At 38.7% G+C, this 12,443-nt stretch overlaps 1 protein-coding gene across 4 annotated transcripts in view; it reads left to right on the top strand.

Moving 5' to 3' along the window:
* Positions 1 to 6,824: 6,824 nt before the first annotated feature.
* sulf2a (sulfatase 2a) overlaps positions 6,825 to 12,443 on the top strand; it is a 75,454-nt gene continuing 69,835 nt past the window's right edge. For all 4 annotated transcript variants that reach the window (XR_005129288.1, XM_017685189.2, XM_017685188.2 and 1 more), the window contains exon 1: positions 6,825 to 7,054. The gene's annotated coding sequence lies outside the window, so the exon portion shown is untranslated. The remainder of the gene's footprint in view (positions 7,055 to 12,443) is intronic.

Genomic DNA, 12,443 nt, shown 5'->3' with positions numbered 1-12,443 from the left:
TCATCCAAATACGGGATACAGATCTCGTCCCTCAGCCCTTCTAGACATTCCTCCATGCACCGCTGAAAGGCAGCCGGTGCGTTCATCAACCCGAAAGGAATCCTGATCCATTCATATAGGCCCCATGGAGTAACAAAAGCAGTCATTGGCTGGCTTCCTTTGGTCATGAACCCCTGGTGGTAGGCCTTCCCCTGATCTAATAGGGAAAACCATGAGTTGCCTCCCAGGCCATCCATAATGTCCTGCACCCTAGGGATGGGTTGGCGGTCAGGAATGGTCTTTTTGTTCAATTCCCAGTAGTCAATGCACAAGCGCAGTGTTCCGTCTTTTTTCCGTACACAGACCACGGGAGATGCATAAGGAGACTTTGATTTTTTCACCCATCCCTGTGCAATGATGTCATGCAAGTAATCTTTCATCTCCTTATACAGTGGTTTTGGCACACTCAAATAAGCTTTCGCAATGGGCTCAGTGTCTTTTAGTGCAATGTTAAGCTGTAGTTTATCAACACACCCAATGTCATTGTCAGATTTTGCAAATGAACTAGACTTTTCTCTCAACATTTTACTCACAATTTCTTTTTCTGGCTCATCAAGATGGTTTAAGTCAACTGGGGATCCCATACATCACCAGCAGCTTGATCTTCCTCTGCTCCTGCTTGGCTTACAGCCACTTTGAGTGCTGGACGATGGATAAACTGCATGAACTGACTGTACAGTTCCAATAATCATCCTTCCTGCCAACATGATGTCATGGTCTGTGGGATTCTGCACATTTACCGTGATAAAGGGCTTTTTGTTCTTTCCTAGTTTCACTAGCGTCTCTGAAAATTCAAGTCCACTCAGGCCACTCTGATTTGGCAGTGGGCTCAAAAAGTAATGTAGTATCTTCCTGTAGTGGTCTTGTTTGTATACGACACTCAACCTGAAGGGACGTGCATTTTTGTTGTCCTGACATCATATTCAATTATTTGTTCAGTGCTTACTTGTTCCACCAGAGCTTGTGCACTGCTCACATGAAGGTCTGGAAAGGCTGCTCTAACACTCTGAGCTATCTGTTCCTTGTTTGTGAGACTCGCCTGCTTCATTTTACTGCCCACGATAAGTGCAATCACGTTGGAGCCAATGATCGGTTGGGATAATGTGCCACCCTTCATCACAAGTGCAGGGACAATTACCTCTGGGGTGTGTGCTGTCTCAGGGGCCAACCTAAAAGTCACCTCTATCCAACTTGTGTAAAGCATACTTTCTCCCTTGGCTGCCACTACATTCTGAGTGTCTTCTGCATCTAAAATCTCAGAAAGAGCCCTTTATCTGACATCTGGCAGGTGTGCTCATCCATGATGGTTACTTGAGACCCACAATGCTCTGACCATTTGACCCTGCATATAGCAATCTACCAGGTATTTAGTGCCTATTAATGGAGCCCTTTTCCTTCCCTTCTTTCCCTGCACCTTTGTGTGGCTGGTCATACAGAAAGGTAGTGCACATTGTTGCTTATGAACATGATTTGCTTGACATGACTTGGAACAATATAACATTCTCTTGCACTGTGCACACTGTCTTAATTTCATCCCTTCTCCCTTTCTTCCACAGGACATGCATTCTTGGGGCATTATGATGTGGTTGGCCACTCCCCGCCCCGTGGGAGTGACCCTGCTTCGTTTAAAGGAGCATATCTGTCTGGTCTTTGCACTTTAACTTATGCAGCCTGCCATAAAATGCTCATCACTACCACACTTAAAACAATACATGCAGTTTGCTTCAGCTCCACGTTGCTGACACTGGAAACACCCTCTCCTGTGGCTCCTTCTTGGCATGGAAAAAGGGTACTGTGGAGTGAAGTGCTGTTGTCCAGTAGCCCCCATGTGCCGATGAACCACATCTTTTTGCCGGTCTAAGATAGTGGAGGGGTAGTACACTTGTGGTAGCTTTTGCGTTTTTTGGCTTGGTCCTTCCGTCGGAGCTAGGTGCAACTTAGGAGGGTAAACAGGCTGTTGCATTGACTCCTTAATCAGAGACACTTCTGCCCTAAGCTCTTTCAATAAAGCCATTCCTGACTTCACCTCTTTAAGTTCAGAAAGTACTTCAGAATGTATTTTGCACTGTTTTGGTTGATTAACACTTTCTTTGTCTTCAACAGATGTGACGTCTGAATGTGCAGAATGTACAGCAACAGATCGCTGTGGTGCTGTCATCTTCCTTTTGTTCTGCCTTTCTGCTTCATAGGCACATGCAATGTTTAATCTCTAAAGCAACAGTTCATCAGAAATGTAACTCTGTTCTAGGTAGGGCTGAAGATCACGTTTAATATTATCATTCTGAAGGCCAGTCAAAACAGCATGGAGAAACAAGTTCTGCACTAACCCTGGGTCATATTTTAGACCTGACTCAGACTTCTGCGACGCAAACAAAATCTTTTGCCTCAGGTCTAAAGCACAAATGAGGAAAGCTTGAGGGGTCTCTTTAATGCCTTGAACCTCTGAACCTCTTAACTGCTTATACGACTCTGTACCGATTCTTTTTTGGTAGTGAGAACGGAGGATTCTATGGAGTGTAGGAAGTGTTAGATTAGCTTTCCCCTCTAAATAACTGCGCAGCTGCATGCCGGGAGCAATGGCTCTGATAACTGCATCCACAATCTCCAGTTCAGGAAAACCCTTATTTAATCCATGTTCGATTTGGCGGGCCAAACTTGAAAAAGTTAATCGGTCTTTCTGCCCTGGCTCACCAACTTGACCTGCTATTTTTATCTCCTTGGGCCAAGATGAAAATGCTTGAGGCTGGACAGTGTTTCGAGGCAGCATACTACTATTAGTGTTTCTCTGCTGCTCTTTATTTGTCCTCTCCATCTCAGTCTGTCACTGTATTGAAGAAAGCTGAAATTGCATTTCTTCAATCTGTTTTATGAGCTTACTTTGTTCTGAAGCCTGCTCACTTTGTTCTACATTTTGGGGCTCAGTGGAAGGCAGCATGTAAAGCTAGCCCACAGACTCCATTGTCCGCACTTCACTCTTTGCATGCAGTTCCAGGATTTTGTCTTTAAGGTTGAGTAACTCTGACATTCCTTTATCTTCAAGCTCTTCCAACTCCTCTCTGTGCAAATAGCTAGTGACATTTTTGACAAGTGACATTCTATTTTTTCCTGTCACATATTTGAAATTTGGTCCTGCAATGGTTAAAAAGTCACACAATTCCACCAAGCTCTCTCTGGGCAGCTGACATAGATCCCCTAATATTTCTAGCTGTAGTCTCTCCAATTCTGATGAATCCATCTCTTTAACAGTGATGTAAACAGCAATGAAGTGTAGCGGCAGCACCCCCCTTTTTTTAGATGAGCAACAGCTATGGCCCTCCTGTTACCTCCAGTTAACTCACCAGCTTTCTACCCCTAAACTTGGATGTCCACTGTTTTTCCTTACTGTCTGCACACACGCTCCTAGGAAAGTTGGGGGCTGGATGTAGGCTGAGTTCAACAATCCTCTCTGAATGGCTGACCCCAGTCACACCCATCCCAGCGGTGTCTCCAAAATGTTACGCCCCTGAGATGGGGAATGATAGAGAATTAGCTTTAGAGCAAACAAGACACGATGCGTACTGCTCACAGCTGCTTCACTTTATAAGTCATGTGACACCATGCATAGAACTAGCATTCATTACATTACACTCGCTTCATAGCAGTAGAAAAGCATACACTGTTCATGAGCTAACATACGTTTGACAACCATAACAAAATAGTTCACTTCACAGTTTTCAAAAGGAAAGAAATACATAAATTAAACACAGAAGCTCCTAAATAGTCCTCTTAATATACATTCATTGTACTGTTACTCACTTCTGGCTTAGCATAATCACAAGTAACACAATTTCAATATTTTCCCCATATTCCCCACAACATCCACTTACACAAAACAGTAGTACCTTATTAACTCGGTACTTAAAGCTAGTAAACTCTATCTAATCATACCAGACACATTTTGAACACAAACCATAGCAGCAAATCTATACATCACCACAGGCTTAATGATAAACGACAGGCACGTTTGCAATGTTTAGCTGAGCTATTTAGTCTTTTAACTATACACACTCCATATGTATCGCTCAATACAAAATTACTAAAGAACATATAGGTATATATGTATATAAGTAGTTTCCATACAGTATGAACGGTGAAAAATGAATAAACTTACAGTGTTTACAGAAATCCCTTGTTAAATGAACATATAACTCCTTAGAATGAGGCTTGGTAGCTTATTTTTCTCTTTGAGCTTTTGTCAGAGCATCAGGTCAATGGACTAAGCTAGTCACTTGCAGTTTAGAAACGCCACATAAAGTTGAAAGATTTGCTGCTAAACCACAGTTAAACAGGATTTAACAAACAAAATCCTTCTTTAAACATCATACTCACAATTTTTTACATATATTTCATACCTGAGAGGGGGAATGATAGAGGATTAGCTTTAGAGCAAACAAGACACGAAGCTAGATGTGCATTCTCTAGGTTCCCGCGCTCAGTCCGAACCAATCGCACATAGATCCCAGGCTCGACCAATCGATTACACAGTAAAGGCTCACATAGTGTTTTGCAACAGTGTTAAGAGTTGGAAACGTACTTTTTTCTTAGAACATACCCCCCCCCCCCCTTTTTTTTTTGTCACACCTAGCCTACATGTATTTCAAACATAGAGAAATGGCTGAAGTAGGTAGTTGTGTGCATGTTTCCTCTGAGCAAGTTTGGGCTTTTAAGTGTTCAGTTCTATAGCACTGAGCTGGCACTGCATCCCTTCTTATTTAATGTGTTGATTTGGAGATAATTTGCTCAGGTTAACAGGTCTTTCCGTCCTGGTTGCTGAATGTGTGGGAGATAAAGAGCAGGTCTGAGTGGCTGCTGGGTTTACGACAGTAAATTGTTGCCATGTAGCTCCCCTGTCCAGTGAAGTGGGAGGAGCCCAGCGTGACAATTGTGTATGCTGGGTCTTCTTGGCATACGTGTTTACCTGTTTTTGTACATTTTCATGACAAAAATGTTTCTTTGGTAGGAAAAAAATAAGAAAACCAGTGGTATCCCACAGTGTTATGACCATGTATTTTCCATTTAGTAAAGTGAGAGACATTGAATTTATTGACCGTAATAATCTACAACATGCTATGCATGAAGTAGATAGAGATTAGATTGAAAAACCCTGGTGTATTTTTTAAAGGTTAGCATTAGGTATAGATTTACAGTTATATGTGTGGGACATTCTATCAGGTTAGGGCAACACTATCAAGTTAGTAGAGGTTTTAGACCTTAGGTATTTACAAGAATTATAATTTATTTAATCCCAAGACATTAATTAAGATAGTAATGAGCTGTATACAAACAAAGCCATCATTTCTATGGTGTTTTCTATTAGGAGGTGTCTGTGCCAGACACTAACCCCTACATTTCAACTTCAGTGTTTTTTTAATAATGAAAAGTTATTTTAAAGTTGAATCAAATCATTTTAATGTATCATTAGTCAACTTTATTAGAAAAATGCTGTCCCACATTTTCTTGTCACTACCAAAATGCAAAAAGTTTTGCTCCATAGACACAGGCTTTTTTTAATGCACTCCTGCATTTCAGCGCAGTAAATGATACTGCCTCCCTGTCCTTCACAGTCATATGGTGACAATTTAAACTCCTTGTTTAGTAAGTCTGAAAATTACTGTTTAGCATTAAAAATGGTTGCAACTGAATATTTTGCAAGCAGGTAAAGTTTTGTGTTATGACAAAAATATAAATGATTATGATTTTATATATGTACAATTATTCAAATATGTACAATTATATGTCTGATAGCCATGCATTACCCAGTGTGTTTGAGTTGTTTTGAATGAGCTAAAAAGTGTCACTACTGATGACCCCCCATCTTAATAATGCTTAAAACAAATGTCAGTGTGTTTTTATTTGCTTGCATTTTATAGCTTCTTGGTACATTTTTATCTGAGAGGCTTTTTTCATTCATAGAGAGTTTCAAGTTTGTAGCTTGTCACAGCCTCTGTTAACAGCACTGTGTGCTCCCAGCATTTGAGGTAGGTGCCAGCCCTATAAATACAGCCTCTGTGCCTGACGCTCAGGCTCTCCCGCCCTTCTGCTCCAAGATTGATCCCTCATCTCCACCCCTTCCTTTCTCTCCTCTCCGCCTGACCCAGCGGCTTTAGAAGCTTCTTGAATGGAGTGAAGCACAGAGGCTTCAACAGATGGCCAAACTGGCTCAATTCAGTCACACTGCTGCCACATAATGCAGGCACTGAGATAGCCCAGAAAGAGGTTGGGGAAAACATCCGAAAAAGTGTGGAAAGAAGGAAAGAATGAGAGTGGTAGTCTGAGAGAAGGAGTCAGACTGAGCGAATTCATGATAAAGGAGTACACTGGTGTTTTCCAACCTGATCTGTAGCACATGGTTGTTTACTACAGGCTGTCATTTCTCTGTGTTTAAACAGAACAGAGCATCCATTTACTTAAAGCAAACTTATAATAGAAGCCAGTGGATAGGTGCTGAAGCTAAAGCATTTTTTCAGCAGGGAAACACACCATAATGATTGTAGTAACTGACCGTTACAGTTGCAGCAGATAGAGATTAGGTTGAACAAAAAAAAAAAAAAACACTGCCATGGTCCTTTAATATGCGTGAGAAAATGAGCGTAACCGGTATGGGGTGTGAGAGAGAGAGATACAGAGAGAGACAACTGGAAAGGGGCACGAGAGAAATTGAATTGTAGATTGAGGGACTTCTCCCTCCCTCCCTCTCTCCCTCCCTCCCTCCCTCCCTCCCTCTTTCATTGCCTCTTTCATTTATTTGCCATGCAACCACACCTCTCTCCTTTCTCTTCTTGGTGTGTCTATATCAGAAGGCTGCAGTAGAGTACCTACTCACATGGCTAGCAGAGAGACATCTGAAGGCTGAGGTGGACTGAACCTTAATGAACAAGTGATTGTCCACTAGCTCGCCCGAGTACAAACCCCCAACACGGCGACTGCAATTCACAGAAATGATTTTTCTCAGGCTCTAGGGAACAACAGATAAGAGGTAGGTGAATTTGCCCTACTTTACACTACATGCTGTGGTAAGTAACGTACATGAGTGATGCACAGTCATGTTCCTTCAGCAGCGTGAACTAATGCTAGGTTATGTGTTGTGGAGAGTGAAGAAGTTGTATTGATTGTATCTGATGCAACAACAAAGCAGTTAACTTTGCATGACAATGTTATCTCTCAGGCTTGAGAAACAATGTTTGGACTCAGATATTAAATTGAACTATAGCATTAGTTTAAATCAAGTAACTGTTTTCTATTTCTAAGCCATTTATTTATCTTCCTGCACAGCTTAACTATTGTTCTTATTACAATTATGTATGGGTCTTATATTAAATTTTTTATAACTTTCCACATTCTTAATAATATATGGTCTTAAAGGGTTCTTGGTTTGGATGTATGGTCCTATGGAAGACTTTATTTGATATAGCACTATTACCTCTTGTAGATTCTTTCAATTTTAAAGGTTCTTCACACTTACATATCTCATTTACAAAAATGTTTTTGTATGCTGTGTTTGCTATGCTGTCGTATCTCCTCAACATGTCAAGGTTTTAAAAACTTTACAAAAGGTTCTTCACACTCACATATATCACTTACAAAAACAACTCTTCAACAAAACATCCACAGAATCCAAAATTTTTTTTATTTTGAAGAGGTGTTGGATTACTTGATTTATGGCAATGCTTTGACTTATAGGCCTTCAAGTACGAGATACTTTCCTAGATTGAATTATATTTGCTCTTGATGTTAATATGTAGCTTGGTGCAGCAGAGTTGTGATTTTGGACAGGTTGTTAGAGTTAAATATAGGGTTGTAGGAACTCATTTCTGGTGAGTTCATCCCATTATTGTGACCTCAGAACAGAGGGTAAATCAATGTGCTTAATTTCAGAAGTCAGCACACAGCCTATGGGTCACCAAGAGTGAATGCTTATTGAAAGCCCTGGGTCTGCATCGCTGAGTGAAATATTCATTAGCAGGCAAACTTTGCCTGTTTACAGCATGTGTAAAGCTAGAGGTGGTGGAGTCAAGAGAGATCTGTGCCTTTTTCATTCATTATTTAATCCACACTCTGCCTCCATTCAGCCCCACATTAACTGGCCTCTTTTTCCTCTGCTAGAATGTGGACTGGAGTTGCCAGCCAGGTCCTAGCCACCCCTGTCCACCCCCCCCCCCCTTTGGGCTCTTTTCTCCAGACAGATTGGCAGGTTTTATGGACATGTTAAAATTGCCAGAGTTTAGTTCTGTGGCATAACTACTGGCAGTGTAGTTCCCTTGATTAACTGACTTATTGTTGGCCCTGATAATAATACGCTTCACCCATTAGCCAGCTTGGTTGAGGCAAAGTAATTGTATGTGAACAAGAAATTCTGTTGTCTTTTTTTTGGGCAGAACATATTATTGTGCACTGGGGCTCATAAGATTGTAGTTACACCAATTATTCAACTTAACTTCACTTTACAGAACTTTAGCTGGTGAACTTATCTTGCTAGCTGGTAAGTCACTATATTGTTAGCTACCACTACCATATTCTAGTAACATGTGTAGCATATACATTACTAGAAAATCTAATGAGGCCTAGGTACATGCCTTGTATTTGTAGCAGTAGGGAAAAAAACAAGCCTCATTAATGTCATTGTATCATTTTAATTTTCAACTCTGATTGGTATAGAGTAGTGTAATAAAGTTAGACAGACAGACAAACAAAGTGATGTAGCTGTAGTATTTATGGCTTTACTAATCTATTTGTTCATGCATCTGTCCAGGTAACTCCCTCACCTTGTCCCACCCAGCATTCACTTACATAAACCATGCACACATCTCCCCACTGACAAAAACTCACACACATACACTACTTTCCCATAGAAAAGTTTTCCCGTCAACTTTTCAAAGATTTACTAAAGTAGTTCAGCACATACTGTGGAACAGAATGAACCATAGCGTATCTGCTCATCTGGGAGTTCTTCCTGACAGAAATAAAGGGATTTGATCTCAATTCCCTGATTTTCTAAGGGGCAGCTATTTGGGGTTGCTCTACAAGCGTACATCTGGGAATAAGGGAGGAGCCTCACAGGACTTGTGATTGCTCTTTTGATGATATGTATTATGTAGGCTAGACAGTGTAAATAGATATGCTATACTGATGTATATATCCTCAGTGCATGATAAGATGCAGATCCTTTTTCCCTTTTAGCATATATGTTAATGTATATTAAAAGGGTAAAGGATCTGAATCTTACCCTGTCCTAAGGAGAAAGAGGTATTGACAGCACAGTCAGACCGTGGCCTGACAAAGAGTAAATATCAGTGACAGCATGTATTTGCTTAAGATGACATCTCTGGCTGAGTAAATGTGGAACTGGGTGTGGCCTGCTGCCCCTGCACTATAAAAAGTGGCTCGTCAGATCTACCTAAATAGCAAGTAAATTAACTAGTTGTATTCAACCTAAATAAATACTTTAAATGAATTTATTCTTTTAAAGTTTTTTAAGTTGAATAAATCTATGCCAACACCTCTTCAAAAGAAGTCATTTTTTTAGGTAAGCCGCTATTTTTTACGGTGTTCTAACCATAGATATCTGAGAACTTATCTGAATTATGCAGTTTGCCATTTGCATTAGAGTTCCAGTATAAGTGGTTTTTGTGTATGGGGAAAAATGAATGTTGTTATTAAAAAAATCACCCTGTTGTGTGAGTCTGCACTGTAAAAAGTGTCATGTCACATCTACTTTTTAAAAATGACTTCATATGGTAACAAGCATTTGAACTCATTTTATTATTGAATACTTTAATATTTTAAGTAGATCTACAAGCTACTTTTTAGTATTTTTTTTTACTTTTTATACTGAAAGCATATGTAGACATTAGTGTAGTATGTGTATGTTTATATGTGTATCGTCATTTGATGTCACTGATTTACCATATGCACACCTAAACACAACCAGAGATAAGTTTGTATGTGCGTATGTTGTGGTGGACTTTATTTTAATTATGACTGATGAGACCAAAGACTGCACATTTGTTCCATTACGAGTCACAATAAACAAATATAATGCTAGTTAATGTGTACTGCACATATTAGCTAACATGTGGCAGTGCACTCTTAAAAACATGATTTTTCTACTTCCTCAATAAAGACAATGGTTCTATATAGAACCATGAACATGCAAAGAACCATTTCCATGCTTAAATAACTCTTTGAATTGGTACTTCAGATTGGTGGAAAATGAGTGCATATTTTTCTATAGCACCAACAAGCGTTCTTCTATAGCAGAATAGCAGAATATTTTTGGTGCTACATTATCAACAATGTTCTATATAGAACCATATACAACACATCAATCTGAAGAATCATTTCACCATGCAAAGAAATGTTTAAACATGCAAATGGTTCTTTGAGTGTTCATGGTTCTATAAAAGACCATTGTGTTTACTAAAGAATATTTGAAGAGCTGCTTCTGAAGAACACATCAAAGCAAGTTATTTGAAATTATGAAATAATGACAGTAACATCACCATCCACACTCCAGTACACAAATCGCTTTCAAGTTCAATTATATTTTCAGGTACTCATACATATTGTTAGACCTACCAGTTAAGACTATGTTTAAACCTCACACCTCTATAGTTAGTGTAGAGTGTAGCAGTGAAAAAAGCAATCTGGTTTTAATGAAATGCAGACAGTCACAAAGTTTTACAGCACAACTGAATAAAGCATGACATCATATAAATATTTGATCAGGAGCACTGAGAGATGTAATTTGTGTGTGTGTGTGTGTGTGTGTGTGCGTGTGTGTGTTTACGTGTGTGTAGGTGTGTCTGTGTGTGTGTGTGTGTATGTGTGTACATGTGTATGTGTTTCTGTGTGTGTGTGTGTGTGTGTGTGTGTGTGTGTGTGGGTGGGTGTTTGTGTTGACCTTACTGATTTTTTTTTGTAAATGTAACCATTCAGAAAATTCTTCATTTAAAAAGACTGATTTTGAAACAGAAAGAGTAACTTATAACGTATTAACTACAGAGGAACCTCAGCCTGAGTCCAAAATCATTATGTATGTTCCTTCCATATTAAGGAGTCTCTAAACTTGTGCTTTCACTTGGTAATAGGTGATTGTGGTAAGAGGGGGAGGTTACACCATTAAATTATTTGTTAATATTATTTTTCCTTGCCCGGTGCATGGGGATGTAAACTAAATTCAGAAGACCTTTTAGAGGTGGGCAGTGTTCACTACACTTTGAGAAAAGATAATCAGAATTTTATCGTTTAAAAAAAAATATGTGACCAGACACATGAAATAACAGCATAAAGAAAGTCAAAAAAAAAGTAAACTCTTTTCAAATATACATGAGTCGAGGTAAAAGTATTATCATTTGAGAATGCTTAGTACATGAAATATTGAGTACATGTGATTAAGTAAATGTAATTAATTACTACCCAAAAAAAGCTATCATTCCACACTCCAAAAATAATGTAATAATTGAGGTAACAATTTGCACAATCTATATTAACTATTAAGTATTGAGTACTAGTACTTCCTAAGCACTAATGTTAAGTAAATTCTATTAGGCTATCATTGTTGGACAACTAACTTTACTATATTATATATCATCAATATAACATTTCTCAACGTCAGAAAGCATAACACATAAACTAAATTAAATTAAATTAAGTTCAACCAACATGATTTTGTGTAACACTTAAATGTCTAATTATTTTTTAAATGGCCTATGTCATAAAAAATAAAAGACTTAAAAGATCTACAGTGTGAACACTGTTCAAATTTCTAAATATACTTTTCACCCTTCAGTCTATTCAGTCTATATATGGAAACCAAGCTGCTAAAACAACCTTTTATGACTTAGCAGATTTTTGTGAACAACTCATTTATATACAGTGAAAGGAAGCAAGTATTCAATTTTGTTTTTGTTATTTAATGTATTTCCAGTGCATGTATGCTCTTCACATTTACACATATAATGAACCAGATTTATGAAACACACCACACAGTCCCGCAAAAAATAACACCTGAAACACTTTTCATGAACCTTCTAACTGCTGTTTGCCATTAGTTGGCTGTGGCAGGTTTTTGCTTTTATTTTAGCATGTTTGAAGAATACTTCTTTTAAAAAAAGCCTTTTTCTTCCTGCATCAAATTCAGCAATTGCAACATTTTACAGGGGAACCCCAACTACATGTGACATTTTCACTAGTAAAACTATTCTTACTCAAAATGTGATGTGTACTAGTGGGACTGTTATGTTGACACATACAAATTGAATTCCTAATATAAAGAATTAGTATTTATTAGTTAAAATTTAATATTCATATGTGTAAAATTGATTCCTGATAAAAATAAAGAAAAATGGGAAAAAAATGTCTGGGCT

Source organism: Pygocentrus nattereri, chromosome 21 (genome assembly GCF_015220715.1).
Source record: "Pygocentrus nattereri isolate fPygNat1 chromosome 21, fPygNat1.pri, whole genome shotgun sequence".
NCBI lineage: Eukaryota > Metazoa > Chordata > Actinopteri > Characiformes > Serrasalmidae > Pygocentrus > Pygocentrus nattereri.
The sequence above is the reverse complement of the archived record's forward strand: the minus strand, read 5'-3'. Positions and strand labels throughout refer to the sequence as shown.